Source organism: Onychomys torridus, chromosome 4, assembly GCF_903995425.1.
Source record: "Onychomys torridus chromosome 4, mOncTor1.1, whole genome shotgun sequence".
Taxonomy (NCBI): domain Eukaryota; kingdom Metazoa; phylum Chordata; class Mammalia; order Rodentia; family Cricetidae; genus Onychomys; species Onychomys torridus.
Genome location: NC_050446.1, coordinates 97,968,319 through 97,994,450, shown reverse-complemented (window position 1 = coordinate 97,994,450; position 26,132 = coordinate 97,968,319).

Sequence of the window (26,132 nt, the reverse complement as noted above, 5' to 3'; positions counted from 1 at the left end):
CTTTGAGGTTCTTTGATTCAAATTGGATTCATTCCAAAGATGCAGAGATTAGTGAACACAGTAAAAACATGTAGAAGTAAATAAAAAAGGTGTAGATAAGAAGTGAAGAAGTAAAAAATATCCTTATTTGTGATGATTTGATTATGCATTAAGAGAGTATGAAGACTCCACCAGAAAACTCTTACATCTGATATACAGTTTTAGCAAAGTGATAGGATACAAAATTAACACAAAAATCTGCAGTTTTCACTACATACTAATAATAACCATGTATAGAAAAACATTAGAGAATTAATTCCATTCATAATAGCCTCAGGAATATAAAATATATTGTAATAAACCTAGCTAAGAAAAGGGGAGATCTTTAGAAACAACACATTTAAGACAAAGAAGAAAGACTATAGATCATGGAATCATTTCCTGTGCTTATGGATTAGAAGAATTAATATAGTGAAAATGGCCATACCATAGACAATCTATAGATTCAACACAATCCCCATTAAAATCCCTGTATTATCTTCACAGAAATAGGAAAAACATTCTGAAAATCACATGGAAGCACAAAAAGCCCTAGGCACCCAAAGAAATCTTGTACATTTCTAATTTTCAACACATCATTCCCAATTTGTCATCTTTCTTCTATTGAGGATGACTGGCATCCACCTCCACAATACATGGGCCATAGACACCAACATTCCTTGATTTGTTTTTATGAATAAAAATTCTCATTTTATATATATATATACATATATATATGTATATATATAAAATTATTTTTATCAATTCCTCATTGCTGAGACTTCAGGTTGGTTCTATAACTTAGCTACTGGGAATAATAAACACTAATGTGCAAGACAAACAGTGATATGTTGGCTGAAGACTTTTGTGTTAAGTACACAGGAGTGATATAGCTGGGTCATATGGTAGACCTATATTTAGTGTATTTTTGTAACCCTAATAATTATTTCCACACTACTTGTACTAGTTTACATTCCCAATAATATTATATCAGGGTTTCAGTTGTCTACAATTTTGATATTATTATAATTGACTACCATTCTGATTGGGGATAGATAGAAGTTCAATAAATTTTTAATTTATATTTATATGAAAATTAATGAGACTAAAGTTTTTATTTCTTATATTTTTGAGAATTGGGTGTTCATCTTATTACTCATTTGATTAGGTTACTTAATCTCTTATGATTTAGATTTTGAGGTATTGGTATATTCTAGTTATTCTTTTTATAATTTTTTTTAAATAAATTTTTATTTTAATTTTTTTCATATCCTTAGGCCCCATCAGATGTATAGCTAGTGAAGATTTCTGGAAGAGGGAGAGTTTGTTTTCCTGAAGTGTCCCTGGTAGATTGACAATGCTCCAGTGGATTACCACATATCCAGGAATATATGGGCAGAACAAATTGGACCAGATGGGGGTAAACCACATAAAGTTGGGTTGGCATAGAAGTTGGATTTAGGAAGAGTTGGAGGAGAGGTTGAATATAATCAAACTAAAAATATAAAATTCTCTAAAATTTAGTAAAATATTTTAAAGAAAGATATTAAACTATCCACTAGAGGTTCTTAGTATTATTTTATCAGATATGTTTTTCTTAAACATAAAGGATCATTCTTAGATGGTAAGTGGATAATATATGTGGATCTAAGATATAGGTGCCTACAGTAAAACCATAAAGGGGGTATGTAATGCACTCACAATAAAACTGCCAATTTAGCCTGTGATCTATTTGAGTCAAGTGATTTTTCAGTTTCTTAGATTATTGAAATCAGTGTACTCTAAGTAATCCACCATGTGTTAGAGCCATAAATGGAGAGAGAGCGAGCAGATGGGTGGTTACACATAGAGTATTTTCTGGAAGAACTCTGCCAACAGTGCCACTTGCTAGCTTTACAAAGGTCTCTTTTCAAACAATTGGGAAGATCTTTCTCAAAGAACATTTTCTTATTCCTTGACATCCTGAATTGTCATGTTTCCTTGATCTCCAATTTCCTTTTTCTTGCCCAATCTAATTCTAGATAACCCCATTATTTACAAATCAGTATTCTCACTCTCAACTCAAGCTGGCCAAAGACTTAAGGAATTAGTTCTCTTTGGTATCATGACAAAACCACACCACTCAGCTTGGCAAGGCCATCTTTCATCTTTCTAATGCTTAGTTGGCTCTGTATCCTAATTCCTAGAGCACCTGGGCTTCATCTTTTCTATACTTCTCAAGCTCATCTGTCACACCAGTGGTCAACATCCTTCTGCTCCTCTGAGATCCTACAGATTTTGGGCTGCCCAATTGCATTTAGACATCTAATCATTCTGCATTGTCCCATTCATTGTACATTTGCAAAGCAAATGGATGTAAAATTGGTAAACAATTCAAAGTGGTTACACTCAGCAGATAAGAGTTAAGGCCAAATCCAGAAATCCAGTCACCAGAATCCAAACACACACTGGCCCTTTATACTCATTACATAGCTCTTTCATAAAGATGAGAAATTTTCTGTAATACAATAAATAACTTCAGGGTGGGAGGGAAACCTTCCAATGAATTGTTAAAGCTAGAGAGAACACCTATGGTTTATATTGTCTTGTGTTTCCTTTTGCTTTTCAGCTTCAAAGATTTAAAAGTATTATCACTTTTCTTTAATATTGTTTATTTTTAATTATTTTCTTTTTTGAGGTTATAATATAATCACATAATGTCTCCCTTTAAAACCCTTCCATATACCTTCTTTGCTTTTTATTAAATTTACAGCTACTTTTTTCTTTAACTGTTGTTATATACATACACACATATAAAATAAATACATAGTATATATTCTTAAGTGAATAAACACAACATGCTCATTCTATATATTACTTGTATGTATATTTTACAACTAACCATTCATTATTAGATAAGCAATTGATGTGCTCTTCCCTAGTGGAAGACTGTTCCTTCTGCTTTGAGCATTTCTTAGTTGTCTGTAGTTCTTTGTTAGGGACTGAGGCCTCATGGTCTTTCCCCTGTCCACTTTGGCATGTCTACTGGTGTTGTCCTTATTCAGTTCATGTTAAGACAGTCGCGTTGGTGAGACTTCATGGGTATAGCTTCTGATTTACTGGGAGACACAAACTCACAGAAAACTCCCTGATTATCTGGCTCTTACACTCTTTCTGCCTGCTCTTCTGCAATGTCTCCTGAGCCTTGGCTGAAGGAGTCCTTTTGTAAATGTATTTCATAGGACTGGGCTCCACACCTCTGTATTTTGATTTGTTGTGGTTTTCTGTAAGGGTCTCCATCTGTTGCAAAGAGAAGTTCCTTTGACAAGGGGTAAGAACACACTTATCTATTAATATAAGCACAAATATTTAGAATGCAACTAAAGATTTTGCCCGTTTAGTAAAGTGGTAGTTGTAGGTTCTCCTCTAAGCTCCACGACTTGGTCAGTTGGCTGTATTTTCTGTACCAGGTATGGTTTCCTTCTTGTTGTGCAGATCTTCAGCTCAATCAGAAAGACCTTGGTTACCACCAAGGTATGTGTGCCACTACTTCACCCTTTGGGCTAGTGTGACTTGCTACTTGTTGATGTCCTTCATAGATATCACAGCTGGGTAGCACTGTTGATTCTTTCCCTCCTTTGAAAGCTTGCCTGGGGCCTTCTGCTATCATCAAAGATTTTCCTCAGAGAAGAGAAATTCAGGTAAGCTCTAGCCCATGGGCTTCTACACACTGTGTCTAAATGCATGGTGTTTTCAACTATAGGGACTTACCTTCTATCTCTTGGGAGCAACTAGGTCAATAGGTTGTAATACTTTGGGACTCTCCTAGATAACACAGACCAAAACACAAAAGAGGGCTTCTCATGCCTGGTGTTGGAGTTTTGTTTGATGGTCTCTGGCTCTCAGAGGAAGCATTGTCAGCCAAAAAGGAATTTTTTTTAATTTAAACTACATATACATAATTAGACATAGGTTTATGTGTATTATCATTATTTTCAGGTAGATAGTTAATGGTACAATTCCTTGTAACTGTTTCAGACATCCTTTCTGATATTTACTTTCATTCCTTCTTCCTTCTGAATTTAAATTCCTCTCCACCTCTAATTACAGGCATCCCTCATTTTCCCCATTTTCTTCCTCAGATCATTTGTATCCCCGCTCTTCCCTTTATTTTTATATCACTTCTGGAGTTACAGTAAAGCAGCTTGTGAGACTGGATTTTCCCAAGATTTCACAAGCGGCCAGGCTTTTTTTTTTTTTTTTTTTTGTTTAACATTTTTACAACCCATCGAATCATCTACATTTACCTCCATTTTTATCTTACCATTTTAACTGAGGATATCTGATATAGCACAATGCTAACTTGCAAAACTAATGTTTGATACACTCTCTATCTAGGATGCTCATGATCCCCATCTCCCCACATTCACAGCTCTGTGAAGCTACTTTGTGAGTGTATGTCTCATTAGAGCATTCCTCAAAAATAAAGCACTGTATAGTGATAGGATGCTGCTTCCAAAATTAAGTAGTAAGAAGTGAACCCTGGCTGGGCAGTGGTGATGCACACCTTTAATCCCTGAACTTGGGAGGCAGAGCCAGGCAGATCTCTGTGAGTTTGAGGCCAGCCTGGTCTACAGAGCAAGGAGCAAGATCCAGGACAGGCTCCAAAGCTACACAGATAAACCTGTCTCAAAAAAGAAGAAGAAGAAGAGGAGGAGGAGGAGGAGGAGGAGGAGGAGGAGGAGGAGGAGGAGGAGGTGGTGAACCCTGCTCTTACAAGCCTAATTGGGCCTGTCATGTTCTTTCTGTCTCTTAGTATCTCTTCCATGCCTCTCCTGATCCATTGCTCTGGTATCCAAATGCTTCATGTCTAAGCCATTGTGTTATTCTCCTCAAGGAACCATTTTCTTTTTATTGTTCTTTCCACCAAATAAATTGTGATTTCTTTAGACTGCATTTATCTAACACTGTCTAGTTAGTTTTACTTCATACCGATTAAGTATTAAATCATGATGTTGGAATCAGTGATGCATTTTGTATTCTCCAATCAAGACATATTTATTGAGCAAATCACTATATGATATCCTTTCCTCTATAAAGTTCAATCAATGTGTTTATAAGCCATCACTTACAAACAGCAAATTTCAAGGATAATGTTTTAGTAATGTTCTAGAAAGTACTGAGAATAAGGAGCATCTATTCCCATGATGGCATAATTTCCTTGTACTGAATGATCTACAAATGCACAAATTTGTTTTCACCAAATATTCCATTGACACAACTTATACAATACCATCAAAAAACTTAATTGTCAAACAATTGCAATGCATGTTAAAAAAAAAAAAAACTATTTCTTGCAGTTTCATTAATAGTTAATATCAGGAAGTTTATAAGCCCCCAGCTGATGTGACTAAAAGTCTCATATAAAGGTTGCCATAAAAGATTTCAGTTTATTTAACAGAAAAGATCTCTGGCTCTATCTCTTTTCTGTTTGTTTTCAATTTTAACAATTAATGTGGCACAAGGAAATCTTTATGCTAATATTTTAGCTTCTTGGTTGAGCACTAATACTATTATCTGAATTAATGAATAATTCATTCCTTGTTGAAAATTTAGCAGTATCATTTTTACTGTATATGAATGAAACTTTGAAGTGCAATTTAAGTTGAAAGAATTTCAGATTGTAGAGCATTACCATAACCATAAAAAAAGTGCTGCGCTTGCAAAATTACCTAGCTCTCAAGTCTTTCTAGAAGGTTCATGTGAGAATCTAAATTCAGTGGTATTCATTGTATACTGAATTGTCACACTGCACTATAAGTTCTTTGGCCTTTAAATATCTAGAATGGCATGCACTTCATTTCTAGCTGCAGATTGGAACCAAAGGGTCACCATTGTGATAGCTGATGGCTAATTGTTCTTCTAGGTGCATATCTGTTACCATGGTGAATCTCAGCTTGGAAAATTTAAACATACAGATCCATTACACCCTAAAATCTCAATTGGATAAACTGTTGTGACAGAGTGTAAATTCAGAACTTGCTTCAAAAATCTTATGTTTTCCAAGGAGATTAACTGCCCTTTCTCCAGGGATGGTCTAAGGCAAGGTGTGGAACCAGAGCATGTGGGCTACATGGCCTTGAGAATAACTAGGAATGTACCTATTACAAACTTCTAAACATACTTAAAACATTGAGAGATTCTTTTTTGACTTACATTTTTTTGTAATGCAATTGTGGTTCTCAAGCATGAATTTTGTAGATGGTATCTGTGACAGTTGTTATTAAAGTTCAATGTGCCATAAATTAAAATCACCTGAGCAGAGACCCTCAACTGGGGAATTGTTTCAATTGTCTTAACTGATGTAAGAAGACGCAGCCAAATATAGGTAACTCCTACTGGTAGCAGCCATAATGAAAACAACAAGACAGAAGGGATATTTCTACTGTTGTTATTGCCAGTTCATTCACTAATATCATAACCTGTGTTTCCAGGCTTCTATTGTTCGCTGGAGGCCAGTGGCTCTCTAGCCATCTTCCAGGGTTGTGGCACCAGGCTGAGAGAGCTGAGGCACCCATCCATGTGAACTAAGCAAATTTTATGTTCTCAACATCACAGACATTGACTTGTTTGGGCCTCACGGTACTTCACGTGTAGATACTATTTATGTTCACATTTTGAAAGGAGCCTGTCATGGCACTGATATTATAGATCTTGGATAGTTCCAAGCCTTACTAGTTTATCTCCCAAGTTTTCTTTTCTCTCTTCCATCTTCTTTTCTTTATTGATGTCAAAATTCTTAAAGATAATTAAAGATTTTTCCTTTGTTTTATGCAAGACAATTTTACACTCTCAAACACTGCAGAATCTTACCAGAGAGCTCTATAAACACACAAAACTTTCTCTTTTACAGGGGAAATTTTTGCCAGTTATTATATATCAACACACATACATATATACTTAAATACATTTATAAAAAATATGTATGTTTATGAAGAGTGGGGAAGGAAGAAGGAAAGAAAAAAGGGAACGAAAGAAGGAAGAAAGGAGACAGAGAGAGGAGAGGAAAAAGGAGGGAGAGTAGAAAAGAAGCAGGGAGGTGGGAGGAACGGAAGAGATGTCAGCAAAAGAACTACACGGAAGATCTAAATACCAAAGCCCTGAAGTATTAGAGAGACAGAAAGTTAGCAATCACGGCTGGATTCAAATTCTAATTTCACCTACACACTAGCTTTGGGACTTGGAGTATATCATTGAAGTTCGCTGTGCCTCCATTCCTGGTCTGTGAAATTGGATTGCTAAGAATAGCATCCCGTTCATGGGCCGTTACAGATCTTAAGGAAGACAGTGTGGAAAGTGCTTTGTAACGATTCCTAAGTCATGGGAAAGTGTTAGAACTTATTAAGTGTGATTTTTTTTTTTTTTTATTTTGCAAGTCACCCTAGGATGGCCAGAAGTACTTGAGCTCAGGCAAGGTACAAATGATTTCAATAAAATAAAATTCTTATAAGCATTCCATGTTTTAGTCATGTTTATTAGATAATTGAACATGTGCACGCATACACATGCACATAAGTGAACACATAATCTTGCAGATTCTTTACTAAACTACAACCTAACTAGTTGTCTTGATATCTGCATTTCCACAAAGTCTCAACCTTGTAGGAGTAGGAGAGAGTATCTTCATGGTAAAATTCCAACCAGAATTTAAGGAAAATAAAATGGTAAGACAGTATTTTCTTTAAATGCTCCAGTTTCCAAATATCTAGATACAGAAAAACCAGGCGTGGAATTAACTAACTTATTCATGACCTTACATGTTCAGAAACCTGAGGTCTGGAAAACAATGAGACTGTCCATTACCATTTGACCATTTGACCATTTGACCATTCTGTGTCCGTGGGGGCCATATATGAGAGATTTATATTCCATCCAAGTGCAGTTTGCTTTCAGGATAGCATAATAGACCCAACTTACACTGTCTAGGCTGTAGCAGGAAGAAGAATTCAATATGATACTATACCCCGTGAGCAGTATAGATTTTTTTCTCTTCCTTGATTTTCTTGATAATTTATAAATAAGTGTCAGTAGGAGCTCTGAAGTTGTTACCTATTCAGAATTCTTAGTCAAAAAGCCAAATGATAGGGGAGGCAGAAGTATTTAATTAAAACCAACAGCAGGGTCAGCAAAGGAATAGAAAACAATGATCTTTTGAATTTAGCTTTGTGCAGTTGCTTTTATAAGAGCAGAATTTCCATTTATTTGAGATGTTATTTTCAAGACAAAAGTGTAGAATTGCTCAACACGTCTATTGTCAGCTTTCTGGCGTATCATTCTTTCTCTTAGGAAACAGGAGACGCAGCCAGGCATAGATGGTCCTTAGCCTCTATTTGTGGACACAGAACTGCATTTTCCTTCTTAGAGATCATTTCATAAAACCAGGTGCTGCCTTGTTTATATTCCCCCCACATCTCTCCTGTTTTGTCTACCTCAGGACTTTTAAATTCTGCTTCAAGAAAAGTGCTGTATGTGGAATCGAGTCCCCTTGTCATTTCCCAGAAAGAATTGTGCACAGTATTTATTTCCCTTATGTTGCAGTTTAAACACATGGGAAGCTGTGTTGAATGCCATCACCCTAACTCCCATCTTTCTGCCCAGATACACAACTCCACCTTCTCACAGAATGATGTGAATTTGTGCAGCAAATGATTTTCTTCACAGACCATCAGAGTTTAGATTTCCATACACAATGAAATATTGGTCTGCACCCTGTCTGCTCATAGGAAATGAATGATAAATAGAATTTCATATTATGATGAAGTGCAGGTGTTATCTAATTAACTATTATGTTTAGTATTAGAAGCAAAAACTACATAAGCAACAATTAATGGTGGACATGTGTTTACGATGTTTTGCTTGTAGGAGTCCATTCGTAATCACTTAATACATGAGGGCTGAGCAAACACTAGTGACTTCAAAGAATCCCTGTGCTCAAAGTAGCAAGCCAATTACAATTCTTAATATAAAGGAGCTACTGAATTTTTCATAGTATTTAAATTTTCTATCTCTAAAAGTGAACATTTATTTGACTTTCAAAGCTCCCCCCCTTTTAAGTGAAAACTTGAGCATATTTTTAATACATTTGTAATGGATACCATTAAGTTTATTAAGGTGGGGAGGATCTGGGATAAGTTGGGTGAGGTGAAACTATGATCACAAAATATTCTATGAAAAGTAATTTTCAATAAAATAATATACATATTTAAAAAGCAAGCAAAACAAAGAGCCTGTCATCCTCAGCTATAGGATTACTTCTTTTATAAAGGGAGAAAAAGTTCAAATTATCATAATCTATTATTTTCCATGGTTTTAAACATATGTAGTTGGGTTTACGTTACAGACTTGTGATCTCAGCTTCTGGAGAACTAGAAGATTCAAAGTTCAAGGCCCACTTAGGTAACTTAGGAAGACTTTGTATCATATTAAAAGGAGACAAGAGGTCTGTAGACATACCTTCACAGGAGAGTGCTTGCTTACTATGTACAAAGCCATAGGTTCAATACTACATGAAGAAGCTATCGTTAAATACTTATTCATGTGTACATACAGGGAAAATTATGTTACACACACACACACACACACACACACACACACACACACACACATATATATATATTTGATTTTAACTGTGAGGACTTTCCATTGCAGTAAACTATTAAAAAGTGGAATATATATATAATTGTTATGTGTATATGTATGTGTGTGTGTGTGCACAAACATCCACATCTGCTACATAAGAGTAAGTGTTCAGTGAGGCCAGAAGAAGGATTTGGATCTCTGAAGCTGGAGTTATTTGAAGTTGTGAGTTGCCTAACATGGACATTGAGACCTGAACTTGGGTTCCCAGCAAGAGCAGCAAACATACAATTTCTGAGCCATGTCTCCAGCCCCTTGCCATAATTTTTAAATTTTTGCAAAGTTTTTCAAGAAAGCTAATATATCCTAGATATAGCCTTATTGATCTAATCTGGTTATCAACTTATATAATCAATGGAATTAGCTAGTTTTTACAAGTCCTACTCAAAAAATATTTATTTTAAGACATCTTGGGAGTTTAAGAAAAATGAAAAGTATCTGTCACAGTTCCTCTGATGTTCTTTTTTATCTTTTTTCTCCTTTTTATTTATTTTATTTGTGTTTTAATTTTACACATCAGCCATGGGTTCCCCTGTCCTCCCCCCTCCCGGCTCTGCCCCCACCTTTCCCCCAGCCCCTCCCCTCCATTTCCATCTCCTCCAGCGCCAAGACTCTCCTGGGGATTCAATTCACCCTGGTGGGTCCTCTGATGGTCTTTGAAATTACACTTGAAAATAGAGAATAGAGAAGTGCATGGGGAAAGAGAGCCATTAAGGACAGGGATTTGAAGACATATATTAAAGTAGAATTGGAGGGAACAAACAGACTTGTTTTCAAGGCCAGCCACCTTTATCTTGTCCTGAGACTCAAACCATCAATAGTTACAAGAAAGGTGTGAATCCTCTAGGAATTATTAGAAGCAAAACACCAAAGCAAAGGCTTTATTGAACTGTCTGTGGCTTTTGATATCAGTGGGAATAGTGTAGGGTAAGAATTTCCAGATCCTTTTAAGAAGAAGAATAGCATTGTAGCTTTTGTAAGTTTTGCCAGATTTTATATAAATATGTTTAATTTATTATTTATATTTTTGTACACATATACAACCTATTTTCATCATTTCCATCACTATGACCTCCCTCCAACTCTCCCTGGTGTTCCCTACTCCATCTTCCTCACAGCAGCATGTCATCCATTCTTTTAAATTAGTAATCCTCTAAGTCCGATAACTAGACCTTTTTAAAAATTAAAATAGTTAAAGAAAATTATTTCTTTGTATATTTTTAAAAATATAGTTCAGATAATGTGTGGCAAACCTACAATAAATGAGTGAATGAAGTATGAGTATAAATATTTGATTTTTTTTTTTTTTTTTTTTTTTGGTGTGTGTGTGTATCTTATTTTGCTTTGCCTTTGTTTAGTAATTTCTTTGGCCACTGCTAGTTCTAGAATACTTTCAAGAATTACTGGCTAAATTCACCAGCTAAATTCAAATAAGTCTCTTGGGTAGCAATGACAAGGAATTCCTTAAGAACAATTTATTTAAAAATATCAAGATATAGTGATGATGATGAATGTATAGAAGCTGGAATGAATTATACCCTAATTGCTCAGTTGACTTGAGGGTATAATTATACTAAAATTTAACTTATAAACTAGGAAGAAATAATAAATGCATTCTAGTTTTGGAGTTGACCTTCCCATCTTTCCATTCCAAATACTTGTATTGATGCAACTGTTCCCTGCTGTGGTTTTAACAAAGTCTTTTCTTAAACCATCAGTTCTCTATCTTGCTATCATATACCAGCCTGACAGATGGTTACCTGCTCAAAAAGAGGCTTGTACCTTATTGTACAACCACACTTACCTTTTTTTCCATAGTTGAGTAAATGGTTCATACTATTTTCTTGCTTTAAAACAAATGATGTTACCCTAAAGGGGTATCTCACTGTTGTAACAACAACAACAACAAAACCAGACATGAGCAATTTAAAGGAGAAAAGATTTATTTTAGCTGTTAGTTTCAGGAGTTTTGGACTATGTTAACAGGCTTCATTATTTTTAAGCATGTGGCAAAGCAGAAGCGTCATTGTGGAAGGGCACAGTGGAGGAAAGCTGCCTGTGTCATGACACTTGTCAGCAAGCAGTCAAAGACAAGGTATGTGTTTTAAAGGATATGCCTACTTCCTGGAACCAGTTCCCTCATTTGCATCAATGAATGATGCTGCCATCAAATTATGACACCTTGAATGGATTGGTCCATTGATTTGACCAGCCAATCACTTCCCACAGTCACAATGAGGATTTTGTTGGAGACCAAGCCTTCAACACATGAGGCAGGGAGGTGGGCACCATATGTCTGAAATATATATGCACATCCAAGGAATGAAGCAAAATTACTGCTTCTTGATGCCTCTTGCTCATAGAATCCCTTTTTCCTCCCTTCTACTGGACTTCTGGAGCTCAGCCTGGTGCTTGGCTGTGGATCTCTGCATCTGTCTCCATCAGTTACTAAATAAAGGCTCTATGATGACAGGGTATTCATCAGCTTTAGACCAACAGCTGTGGAGTCTACACGGGATTGGACTAGGCCCTCTACATAAGCAAGACAATTGTGTAGATTGGTCTTTTTAAAGAGCCTCTGGTAGTGGGAATAAGATCTATCTGTGGTGCATGATCTGGCTTTTTGGAGCCCATTACCTATGGTAGGACACCTTGCACAGCCTCAATGCCGGGAGAAGGGGTTTGGACCTACCTCAACTGAATGTTCCTGGCTTTGCTAACTCCCCATGGGAGGCCTTACTTTTTTGGAGGAAGGGATGGGGGATGGGCTGAGAGGGAAGGCTGTGAGAGCAGGAGGAGGGATGAGAGAGGGATCTGTGGTTGGTGTGTAAAATGAATTAAAAAATTCTTAATACAATAAAAAAAGAAGACTGCTGTGCCAAAGCTTTTGGTAATGCAGTTCCTCACGAATGGTGGTGCCTTTGCTATGCTTTGTGCTCATAACATGCCCTTCAAGATCTGTCACAGTCACATGTCACGAGTTCTCCTGTCAACTTCATTTCTCCCAAAGCATGTACACTTGTTTATAACACACAGTCTTGTTTGTGCTTATGCAATCCGCTGTTTTTCTTTTGATTTGTTTTTACAACTTGCTTAAAAATTCTTGGCAGGATAGAATCATATGCATTTCAATTACTTATCATGACTACAGCAAGCAAGAAACAGTGCTCATGAAACACATTTTTAAATTTAACTCCCCAGTGTGGAAACAAAACCCAGCCTTTAGCTGATGGGATTTCAAAATAGGGAAACAAATATAATTTTCTAAATTATATGTTTTTAAGCATAGAGATATGTCCAGAATGGTCACAGGTGGGATATGTCCTTTTCTATTTCCTGCCACCTTCTTTCTATTGCTTCTAAAATTATAATAAAAAATTTTTTTTAAGTCATAAGGGACATGTTGCCTTTCCAGGGGGAAACTGAATAATCTCTAGGCAGAATTCAAAAATATACTTCAGGTGAGGAGTCAGTACTGGATATGAACTTGTGGTCCTGAATGAGTTGTTAAAAGAACCGTACACAAAAGAAGGACTGCGTGAATGGAAAATTGAGCCTGACCCTTGGACCAATTCAATGTGGTAAAAACTTGCTTACAATCTCTTCCCCCAAAACTATAGTGAACCAAGAAGGAAATATGCCAGTCACTTGCAGAATACATTGTATAATTATGTATGTAATAGATGTCTCTGTGTAGTTTAGACAGCATTTCTCAAGCTGGCCTCCAACTTAGATTCCTAATGAGCCTTGTAAGTGCTATTCTGCTATTATTACAGGCATGAGCCATGATGTCTGATATGTGTATGTATATGGTATATATGTATATTATGTATAGTCTCACAATGTCTCTATGTTTGTGGTGGAATAGAGTAAGCACTAGTTTAGTTACTGATAAACAACAACCACACCTTCTGAACAAAGGATATTTCCATAGTTTAAAGTATTACAGGATTATCTTTGATAGTTTTTAACTGATATGCTTGAAAAGAAACATACACACACACACACACACACACTTTTCATGTACTAAAGTAATTTTTCTCTTGTTTTTATTCATTTTACATACCAACCACAGATTCCCCTCTCATCTCTCCTCCCCTTCCCATCTCCCTCCTACATTCTTTCCTCCAACATGGTAAGTTCTCCCATGGTAGGGGCAGCTAAGCCTGGTACATTCAGTTGATGCAGGACCAAGACCCTCCCCACTCTATTGGGGTGAGCAAGGTGTCTGACCATAGATAATGGGATCCAAAAAGCCAGATCATGCACCAGGGATAGATCCTGATCACACTGCCAAGGGCCGTCAGACAGACCCAGCTACACAACTTTCTCCCAAATGCTGAGGGACTAGCCTGGTCCCAGGCAGCTATCAGTCCAAAGTTTGTGAGTTCCTACAAGCTTGGCTCAATTGTCTCTGTAGATTTCCCCATCATGATCTTGACCTGCCTTGCTCATGTAATCCCTCTTCTCTCTCTTCAACTGGACTCTCAGAGCTTCAGAGCTTGGCCTGGTGCATGGTTGGGGATCTCTGCATCTGCTTTCACCAGTTACTGGATGAAGGCTTTATGATGACAATTAGAGTATTCATCAATCTGATTACTAGAGTGCACCAGTTCAGGCACCCTCACCAATGTTGCTAGTAGTCCAATCTTGGGTCCTCCTTGTGGGTTCCTGGGAAATTCTCTAGTACCAGGTTTCTCCTTTATTCCCAAATGTCTCCCTCATTCAAGATATCACTTTCATTGTTCTCCTACTCCATCCCTTCCCTAACTGGACTTTCCCATTCCCTCATGTTCTTATCCCCCACCCTCTGTTGTCCCCCCCTTATCTCTAGTGTACTCATTGGGATCTCCTCTGTTTCCCCTTCCAAAGGTGATCCTTACATCCCTTTTAGGATCCTCCTTGTTCCCTAGCTACTCTAGAGCTGTGGGTTTTAGTCTGGTTATCCTTTGCTTTACATCTAGAATCCACATATGTGTAGTTAGAGTTTTCCTGCCTGGCCCACAGTCAGGACAAATCTCTCTTACACGCCAGGCCCATAGACTCTCAGACCCAACCAAGTAAACACACAGAAACCTGTATTGCTTACAAACTGTATGGCCATGGCAGGCTTCTTGCTATCTAGTTCTTGTATCTTAAATTAACTCATATCTGTTAGTCTATAAGTTGCCACATGGCTCATGGCTTACCAGTACCTTACACATATGAGTGAGTACATGCCATGTTTATCTTTCTGAGTTTGGGTTACCTCACTCAGGATGATATTTTCTAGTTCCACCCATTTGCCTGTAAATTCATGAAGTCAACGTTTTTCTCTGCTGATTAATACTCCAATGTGTATATGTACCATATTTTCTTTATCCATTTTTCACGTGAGGGGCATCTGGGTTGCTTTCAGGTTCTGGCTATTACGAATAATACTCCTATGAACATAACTGAGCAAGTATCCTTGTGGTATGATTGAGCATCCCTTGGATATATGCCCAAGAGTGGTATCATTGGGTTTTGAGGTAAATTGATTGCCAGTTTTCTGAGAAACTGCCATACTGACTTCCAAAGTGGCTGTACAAGTTTGCACTACCACCAACACTGGAGAAGTGTTCCCCTTGTTCCACATCCTCTCCAACATAAGCTGTTGTCAGTGTTTTTGATCTTAGCTATTCTGATAGTTATAAGATGGTATCTTAGAGTTGTTCTGATTTACATTTCCCTGATGACTAAGGATGGTGAGTAATTCCTTAAATGTCTTTCAGCCATTTGGGATTCTTCTATTGAGAATTCTCTGTTTAGGTCTGTAGCCCATTTCTTAATTGGATTGTTTGGTATTTTACTGTCTAGTTTCCTGAATTCTTTACATATTTTGGAGATCAGCCCTCTGTCCAATATGGGAATGGTGAATATCTTTTTCCATTCTGTAAGCTGTTGTTTTGTCTTATTTATTGTGTGCTTTGCCTTACAGCAGTTTCTCTGTTTCAGGACATGCCATTTATTAATTGTTGCTTTCAGTGTCTGTGCTACTGGTGTTGTATTTAAGAAGTGATCTCCAGTGCCAATGCTTTCTAAGCTACTTCCTACTTTCTCCTCTATCAGGTTCAGTGTAACTGAATTTATGTTGAGGTTTTTGATCCACTTGGATTTGAGTTTTGTGCACAGTGATAGATATGGATCTATTTGCAATCTCCATGTTGACATCCAGTTATGCCAGCACCATTTGTTGAAGATGCTTTCTTTTTTCCATTGTATAGTTTTGGCTTCTTTGTCAAAAATCAGGTGTTCATAGGTGTGTGAGTTAGGGTCAGAGTCTTCAGTTCAGTTCCATTGATCCACATGTTGGTTTTTATGCCAATATCAAGCTGTTTTTATTACTATAGCTCTATAGTAGAGCTTGAAATCAGGGATAGTGATGCCTCCAGAAGTCGCTTTATTGTAAAGGATTGTTTTAGATATCCTAGGTTTTCTGTTTTTCCATATGAAGTTCAGTTTGTTCTTTTGAGGTTTGTGAAGAATTGTTTTGTGATTTTGATGGGGATTGCATTGAATCTGTAGATTGCTTTTGGTAAGTTTGCCATTTTTATTATATTGGTTCTACCTACCCATGAGTATGGGATATCTTTCCATTTTCTGATATCTTCTTCAATTTCTTTCTTCATGGACTTAACAGTTCTTGTCATATAGGTCTTTCACTTGTTTGGTTAGAGTTACCCCAAGGTATTTTATATTATTTATGGTTATTGTAATTGGCTATGTTTCTCTGATTTCTTTCGCAGCCATTTTATCATTTTTGTATACGAGGGCTACTGATTTTTTTTTTTTTTTTTAGTTAATCTTATATCCTGCCACATTACTAAAGCTGTTTAACAGTTTGTAGGAGTTGCCTGGTAAAATTTTTGGGTCACTTATATAGACTCATATCATCTGCAAATAGTGAAAGTTTGACTTCTCCTTTCTAATTTGTATCCCCTTGATCTCTTTTTGTTGTCTTATTGCTCTAGCTAGAATTTCCAGGACAATATTGATTAGATATGGGGAGAATGGACAGACTTGTCTTGGCCTGATTTTAGTGGAATCACTTTGAGTTTCTCTCCATTTAATTTGATGTTGGCTGTCAGCTTGCTATAAATTGCCTTTATTATGTTTAGCTATGTTCCTGTATTCTTGATCTCTCCAGGGCCTTCATCATGAATGGGTGTTTAATTTTATCAAAGGCCTTTTCGGCATGTAAAGAGATGACCATGTATTTTTTTTTTCTTTCAGTTTGTTTATATGATAGATTACATTGACAGATTTTTGAATGTTGAGCAATCCCTGCATCTCTGGATGAGGCCTACTTGATCATGATGGATGAATTTTTTGATGTGTTCTTGGATTCTGTTTGCCAATATTTTATTGATTGTTTTTGCATCAATGTTCATGAGGGAGATTGGTCTGTAATTCTCTTTATTTGTTGCATCTTTGTGTGGTTTGGGTATCAGAGTAACTGTAACCTCATAAAAGGAGTTTGGTAATGTTCTATCTCTTTCTATTGTATGGAACAATTTGAAGAGTATTGGTACTAGTTCTTCTTTGAAAAATCTAATAGAATTCTGCACTGAAATCTGGTTCTGGGCTTTCTTTTGTTGGGAGACTTTTAATGATTTTTTCTATTTCTTTAGGTGTTATTGGTCTTTTGGTTAAATTGTTTGTCTGGTCTTGATTTAATTTGGGTTTACAGTGACTATCCAGAAAATTGTCCATTTCTTTTAGATTTTCCAATTTTGTGGAGTATAGGTTTTTGAAGTATAACCTGATGATTCTTTGGATTTCCTCATTGTCTGTTGTTATGTCTCCCTTTTCATTTCTGATGTTGTTAATTTGGATATTCTCTCTCTGCCTTTTAGTTAGTTTGGATAAGGATTTGTCTATCTTCTTGGTTTTATCAAAGAAATAACTCTTTGTACTAGTCTATTTGTTTCTATTTTATTAATTTCAGCCCTCAAGTTGATTATTTCCTGGCATCTACTCCTCATGGATGAGTTGCTTCTTTTTCTTCTAGAGCTTTCAGGTGTGCTGTTAAGTCACTAGTGTGAAATTTCTCCAACTTCTTTATTTAGTGCTATGAACTTACCTCTTAGTACTTTCATAATGTCCCATAAATGTGTGTATGATGTATGTTAATTTTCATTGAATTCTATAAAGTCTTTAATTTCTTCCTTTATTTCTTCCTTGACTCAGTGATGATTTAGTTGATCATTGTTCAGCTTTCATGAGTTTTTAGGCTTTCTGTAATTTGTGTTGTTGAATTCTAACTTTAAGGCATGGTGGTCTGATAAAATATAGGAGATTATTCTATTTTTTTTATATTTGTTGAAATTTGTTTTGTTACCAAGTATGTGGTCAATTTTGGAGAAAGATCCATGGGGTGCTGAGAAGAAGATATATCCCCTTGTGTTTGAGTGGAATGTTCTGTAGATGTCCATTAAGTCCATTTGAGTTTTAAATCTGTCAGTTCCCTTATTTCTCTGTTAAGTTTCTGTCTGGCAGACTTGTCCATTGGTGAGATGGGGAGTTGAAGTCTCCCACTCTTATTATGTGAAGTTTGAGGTGCAATTTAAGCTTTAGTAATGTTTCTTTCACACATGTTGGTGCCCTTGTATTTGGGGCACAATGTTCAGAATTGAGATGGCATCTTGATGGAGTTTTCCTGAAATGAATATGTAATGTCCTTAATCTCTTTTGATTGATTTTAGTTTAAAGTCTATTTTGTTAGATATTAGGATAGCTATACCAGTTTACTTTTTAAATCCATTTGACTGGAAAGACTTTTCCCAGCCCTTTACTCTGAGGTACTATCTGTCTTTAAAGTTGAGGTGTGTTTGTTGCATGTAGCAGAAGGATAGATTTTGTTTTTGTAACCATTCTGTTAGCTTGTGTCTTTTGTTAGGCAAATTTAGTCCATTGATATTGAGGGATATTAATGATCAGTAATGGTTAATTCCTGTTATTTTTTGGTGGTAATGTTGTGTGTTTCCTTTCTTTGGTATTTGTTGGTGTGGGATTATCTCTTGCCTGTGTTTTCATGGGTGCATCTAACTTCCTTGGGTTGGATTATTCCTTTCAGTACTTTCTGTAGGGCTAGATTTATGGATAGGTATTGTTCAAATCTTGTTTTAAAATGACATATTTTGTTTACTCTATGTATGCCTATTGAGAGGGTTTTTGTTGTTGCTGTTGTTGTTTCAAGACAGAGTTTCTCTGTGTAGCTTTAGAACTCACTCTGTAGACCAGGCTGGCCTCGAACTCACAGAGATTCACCTGCCTCTGCCTCCCAAGTGCTTGCATTTAAAGGTGTGTGCCACCACTGCTTGGCTTAGTTGATTGATAGTTTTGCTGGGTATAATAGTCTGGCCTGGCATCCATAGTCTCTTAGTGCCTACATAGCATATGTCCAATTCCTTCTGGCTTTCAGAGTCTCCATTGAGAAGTCAGGCATTATTTTGATGGGTCTGCATTTATATGTTACTTGGCCTTTTTCTTTTGCAGCTCTTAATATTTTTTCTTTATTAAGATTGTAGCATGCAGATGCTAGAAATTATGAAGGCTGAATCCCAGGGACTTTCACAGTAAATCTTATGCTGTCCTGTAATCAAGTGAGGACTGCATTCAGACTGAGACAATGTTTGATTCTCATGCTATACAGCCATGGCAGTGATACCTGAGACCATCAGGCACAATAGTGAGTGCAGTAATCCTGCGGTGCCAAGGAACTAATGGGATTCTAGAAAGGACAAGTAAGAATGAAGTCAGATTTGGCTAGGAACTTAGAAATCATGACCTTTCCTGATAAAACTAAGTAAATGTCATTCAAAATGGTGAAAAAAAAAGGGGGGTATGAGTTAGCACAAATTTAATTAACAAAGTTGAATATATACTGTCTATGAGTTAATATTTTGAAACTGTTTCAAATGCTGATGAAGATTGTGCTAACACTAGAATCAAACAGATAAGATTTTCTAACATGTACAAATTTAAACGGATTTTCTCCTGAGAGAAAACCAATCCTTTCTAACAAGACATGAGTCTGAGAGTACCAACCGTGATGTTTGCAGAAACAGAAAGGTTTGAAAAGGGCATTATGTTAGGAAGCAGCAGAAACAGAAGTATCCAGCCAAAGCTGAGACCCAGTATCATCCCTCTGGCAAAACAATCAGTAATCCCTCAATCTAAGAACGGCTTTTAAATGTTTTTTTTTTTTTATTTTTTTTAATTTTATTTATTATTATTATGTGTTTTAATTTTATACATCAGCCATGGGTTTCCCTGTCCTCCCCCCCCCCACTTCCACCCCCACCTTCCCCCCAGCCCCTCCCCTCCATTCCCATGTCCTCCAGGACCAAGACACCCCTGGGGACTCATTTAAACCTGGTGGATTCAGTACAGGCAGGTCCAGTCCCCTCCTTCCAGGCTGAGCAAAGTGTCCCTGTGTAAGCCCAAGGTTCCAAACAGCCAGCTCATGCACCAAGGACAGGTCTTGGTCCCACAGCCTGGGCGCCTCCCAAACAGATCAAGCTATTCAATTGTCTCACTTATCTAATCTATACGTTATAGTAGAAATGGGAATCCAGCCCACTGCACCAAACACCACTGAAAAATAGCATAAACAGATACAATGATACCTTACTGAGGACCTTGATTTTGCTTGTTTTATCACAGACTGAAGTAGGAAAAGTCCCATTCATCAGTCTGTGCTGATGTATACTGTTTATTTGGTTTGTGTTCTGACACATGCAGGGAAATTGACACCCCAAGAAGGTTGTTTATTTAAATATTTCATTAGTAAATTAGTAACTATTTTTATAAGTCACTCCATATTTCAAAACTAAATTTATGGATCCAAATAATATTAAGAATTTTTAAAAAGGAAGAAAACACAAAAAGAAAATTAGAAAAAGCTAGGAATTGCTGTGGATATCACTCCGTATAAATAAAACACTGATTGGCAAGTAGCCAGGCAGGAAGTATAGGAAGGATAAGCAGAGAAGAGAATTCTGGGAATTGAAGGCTGGGGAAAGGGGAGAGCCATGTGGCAAAGCTATAGATTAATAGAAATGGGCTGAATATAAGAGTGAAGAGCTAGACAATGACAGGCCTGAGCTAATAGCCAAGCAGTTTAAATAATATAAGCGTCTGTGTGTTTATTTTATAAGTGGGCTACCAGACTGCTGGGACTTAGTGGGACCTGGAAAAAAGCTCTCCAGCTACAAGGAATAATTTGGAAATTTTCTATTTGGAAAATACTGTTTTGGAATTAGAGGGGCAATCTTCAAACTGTCACATACTTTGAACAAAACAAGCAAGATTGTGCTGCCATTGTAGTTCAGAATAATGTGACATTTCAATTGTTTAAGTTATTAGAATGCCTTACGTAAAGGATTTCAGTGCAGAAAATAAATGTATGTTATGATACAGTAGCAATGTTACTTTTAATTGAAGTTCAGCAAGTTTTGCTATGAGTTTAAGATGGCCGACCTTGTATACATTTGTATTTCATTTCTAATTAGTATGAACTTTGTACAGATGTATTTGGAGTAAACAAAGTTGATTTAATTTAAATTTTTATGAAGGAAAATTGAATGTAAAAAATGTCAAAAAAATAATAATTGACCATTTCTCACTATTTATTTGATGATATCAGTTCCAAGGTCAGACATTATCATGAAATGGGTGATTATTGTTTGATCTTATTTCATTCTGATGAATAGGAAATAGCTACACATCTTCTTAAAGGTAATAAGGTTGAATAATCTCTCTCCTGTGAGGAAGGTTGTCATTTTGGGTTTTAACTTGGTGAAGACATATTTAAACATTGGCCAGTGGGGAAAGTCAAGGGCATTTGTTCTCTGAACCCATTTATGTTTTCGGTCAATATAAAACATAAGTAATTTAGTTTCCCATCTAAACTTAAATGGTTTTTTGTTGACACACAGAAGTAAACTCACTAAAATTGTGAATGCCTGGAAATAAGTTCAAAGGCCTGGGACTTGAACAATGAGCACAGGAGTTTTGAGTTATTCAGATGCTTCCAACATCTGAGGAGTCAGCAGGGAACTTTGGTCGACCATTTAAACTGCAAAAATCTTAAGTTTAATGTGTTCCATCCCTTCTGTGGGTCCGTGTAACCAGCAGCCAAACATCTCAGAAGTTTCCCAATGCCCATTTCCAGTCAATTCCATTCCAATTCCCCAAACTCAAGGAATTCTGATTTCTATTATTCATTATCTTCCCCATTGCCCTCCTTCTCATCATCACCATCCTCTGGGAACTGAGGACCAAATTGGAACCTTATACCTGCTACAAAAGCATTTTAACACTGAAATGTTCTTTTCTTTCATGTGTTGTGACATCTGTCATAGGAATTTGTGAAAAAGAGTCATTATAATATGTGAGTTTTCTTGTGTCTATTTGTGTGATGCCTTTGATTCAACATAATGACTTGGAATTTATCCAAGCTGCTGAGTACATGGGCAGTCTTGCCTGATTACATTGTAATTTGTTTACATTATTATTTATGAACATTTGGGTTGCTTCTAGATTTTGGCTGCCATACATAAAGCTGTTGTAAACATATCTTTCTTTTCTCTTGGATAAAATACCTAAGAGAGGAATTTCTGAACCATAACATAAATCACGCCTTACCTTTAGAACAAAAGTAGCACGTACATTTTTGGCTGCTTTCCTATTTTGAGGTTACATTTTTCATTGTTGTTTTTATGGCTTAAAAATTAATGTGCTAGCAAGACTTATTTTAATACTAAATTCTGTATGGTTATATATTATTCAGTATGTAATAAATTTAAAATACTTTGAGAATGAAAAGCAGGTGGCTAATTAGCTGACCTTGTGATATAGATTACTTTAGAGTATCCAGACAGATTTGGTGTGTTCACAAATTCATAAAAGAATAAGGGGAAGGACCAGAGACATGGTATGAGAGAAACTTCTTCCAATTGTGATGGTTTTAGAGATGGAGAAATAGTTACAAAAAAAAAAAAAAAGGTAGGGGTCCCTAGAACTTAGAGGTAGCCTCCCGCTATGAAAAACAAGGAAAGGCATGTTACTCTATACTTGCCTATAACGTCAAGTGAGTACATTCCTCACATCTTTCATGCTCTGATGTCCTCTTAAAATGAACAGAACGTCACTGTGACAAATTGTTCCACAATCCACTGAGAATGGGACATGCAACAGCAGGGAGATGAGATGCAGACGACGATGAGACCAAATGTGTCCGTGTGACACTGAAGCTCCAAATTAAGCACTGAAGACTATTGCATTATAGGTTCCTACTGTCCTGGTGTGTTGTGATTGGTCCACATACTAATGTGTTTGGGGTTTAGCTTCTCACTCCTTGTTTCCAGTGCACCCTCTACTTCCCTTGAAGATATCCTATATATCTGATGACAAGAATGATGCCATTTGGACATTTGGAATCCCTTGCTGAATTTTGGGTTCTAACTTGACAGATTTTTTTCTGAACACTTGGAGACATCCTTTCAGCTGATTCCTGGGGTTTCCAGTGTTGCTGTGGAGATCTCAGTTGTCAACGTAATAGTTTTCCTTTTGGCTGCTTTTCGGATTTTCCTGTCTGTGTTTGATGTTCTTCAGTTTCTCCACTGTGTATATATGCCAACTACCTTCATGTTTCTCTCTTCATGTTCTTCTTTTCACTCTTTTCTCCTTCTGAAGATTTTCACCACAGCTCAGTTCTGAAAGAGCCTTTTGAGACTCGGTATTATAAGAAAATCACTTAGACTGGGACTTCATTTCTTGAATATCAAAAATACTTTTCTCTCAATCTGTTTCTTCCGTGTCAAAGACCTCATTTGAAAAATCATTCAATGAACATTGACTTCTGCTATGCTGTTTTCACCTTACAATAAGAATTCTTCAGAGACAAAACATAATTCTGCAAGAGTAGTGTGAATCCTATACAAAAAAAGCACAAGAATGGTAAGTGTGTGGTAAGGTTTACAGATCTCCTACTGAATTTTTTATTAACTCAAAATGTTTCATTATACATATGAGCAACAAGTATTCCTTTATCCCAGACTCTGTCCAAGTGCTAGAGACAATGCTCAACTAGGGAAACTGTCTTGTTTGATGGATGATCAATGTGTGGGGAGATATCAGGCCCATTAGTAAAGCAGTATCTATTGACTTTCCCAGGTTAGAAATGAGGACTCAGATTGTTCCCTGATTGTGCCCTGGCCTTTGTTTAATAGGAAACCTTCACTTATACCCTTACCTATGCTTTTGCAGTGCAGTGGTATTTTGTTTGTTTGTTTTAAATTAATATGCTGTAGAACCAGTTGCTGTGAGTGCAAGTGTTAACTCTGACATTTAATATCAATATGATTTTGCCCTGGCATCACCATGGTTCTGAGCTTCTGATCACTTATCTCTGTGAAACAGAAATAATGTTCTGTTTTTCAAAGAGTTAGTAGAGATGATGGAAGTTACAACATTTGGAGCATCTGATACAAGGTAACAGTTCAGTTAATGTAAGTATGTGCTAATGAGTCCAGCAAACAAGATGATCTCCGGGCTTTCAGTGGATATTCCTCACTGTTTCAGAACTCCACCAATACATGGACATTTGATCTTACAGCTATTGTCACAGAGAAAGCCTATCAATCCCTAACAGATTTCTAGCATTCAGAAGAAAAATTACAATAAGTTGTGTACATTTTCTGTACTGAACATAGAGAAATATGTGTCATGTCCACATGTAATATGTGTATGATTGCCTTTTTAATTGATATTCTATAATGAAATCCATAATTTAGCACTGTGGTCATTTAATCCTTCAGCACTCTTTCTCCCTGTTTAGAACATAATTTTTGCTTTCTTGTATGCTTTCCATGACTTTGAACTTTGAAGGAAGGACTTACTCTACAGGTGGATCTTTGTTTCAGAATATCATGAATTGATATTGGCCAAAGAACCATTCTGAATGTAGAAGTAGAATTATCCAAATATGAGAAAAATTAAGAAGAAATAATTGTTATCTGAGTCCATGACAAACTCAAGACCTATGCTAGGATATTGAGGTTGAAACTAAAGAACAGACAAGAGATAAAAGGATGCAGAGTTGATGTTGCTGTACAATTCTTCATTCATTATTTAGTAATTATTATACTTTACTTTTGCAGAAAGCCAGTCTTTAACACATCATTCTGTCATTACTTTAGAACTCTGATATCATATCACAATATAACCATTCCATTAGAATTATGATATTGGCAAACAATAATCAAGATTGAAAAGAGAACTTAGACCAAGGATAGAGTCAGAGAGAGAATTTCGCATCCTTATTTAAGCTTGGCATTTATAATTATTGACCAGCAGAAACTAGTTAAGCACAATTACAACCGCTCGTTGGCATATTTGTTCGCAATAAAGGACAAAGAGAATGACTTGGAGGGAATTAAACACAGATTTAAGGTAAGTACCAGAGGGGAAGTACATAGATGTTGCCTCCAAAACTCAGAAGGCTAAATCATTGCTAAATAGTTAAAGGTGGAAGTTAGAAAAATTGTTCTGAGCAGTCAGAAACCACTGAAGGAAATGTTTTTATCTCCAGTTCTGATCAGTAAACACTAGGTCTGTTTTCCATTGTAGGGTTTAGGTCTGTATTTTTTTGTTTGTTTGTTTTTGTTTTGTTTTGTTTTTTGTTGTTTTGTGTCCTCACACAGCACGGTTGTGAGCTGCTATGTGGCTGCTTGGAACTGAATTCACATCCTTGGCAGAAAGAAGTGCTTTTAACTGCTGAGCCATCTCTCCAGCCATACGTATTGCTAAATTTAGGTCCCACCAACTTTACACTAAAACACAGAGCTTGGATACTAATGTTCCAGTGGTTGCTCATATCTGCCATAGCAAATTTAGTTAAACTTCCTATATTGTAAACATACCCTATGAACTTTCAGAACCTACCAAGATGATGGTACTCAACTGACTTCATGCTTTTTTTGCATTTTATTTATTTATTTATTTATTTATTTATTTATTTATTTATTTATTTATTTTAACTTTTGAGATTTTTTTCATTTGAAAGTAATCTTAATGCTATTAAATGTACAAATATGCTAATTTTTATTACCCAATCCTAATTATCTAAAACACACATTGCAAACATACAGATATCTATTCTCTCCACATATCAACGCCCATTCACCATAGTTTTGGCTTAAATTGCAAGTCAGCAGGTGTTTCTTTACAGTAAACTTTAGCAAAATTCATACAAAATAGTAATTAACAATGATCTTCTTTACTTGTTAACTCACAAGGAAACACCTTCAAAACTGCATTTTTGTTAAAGTTTCTGTACTAAAATGTAGAAAAACTGAACTACACAAATATTGAAAAGTTAAAAATTCCTTAATTTTTTATTCCTGGTACCA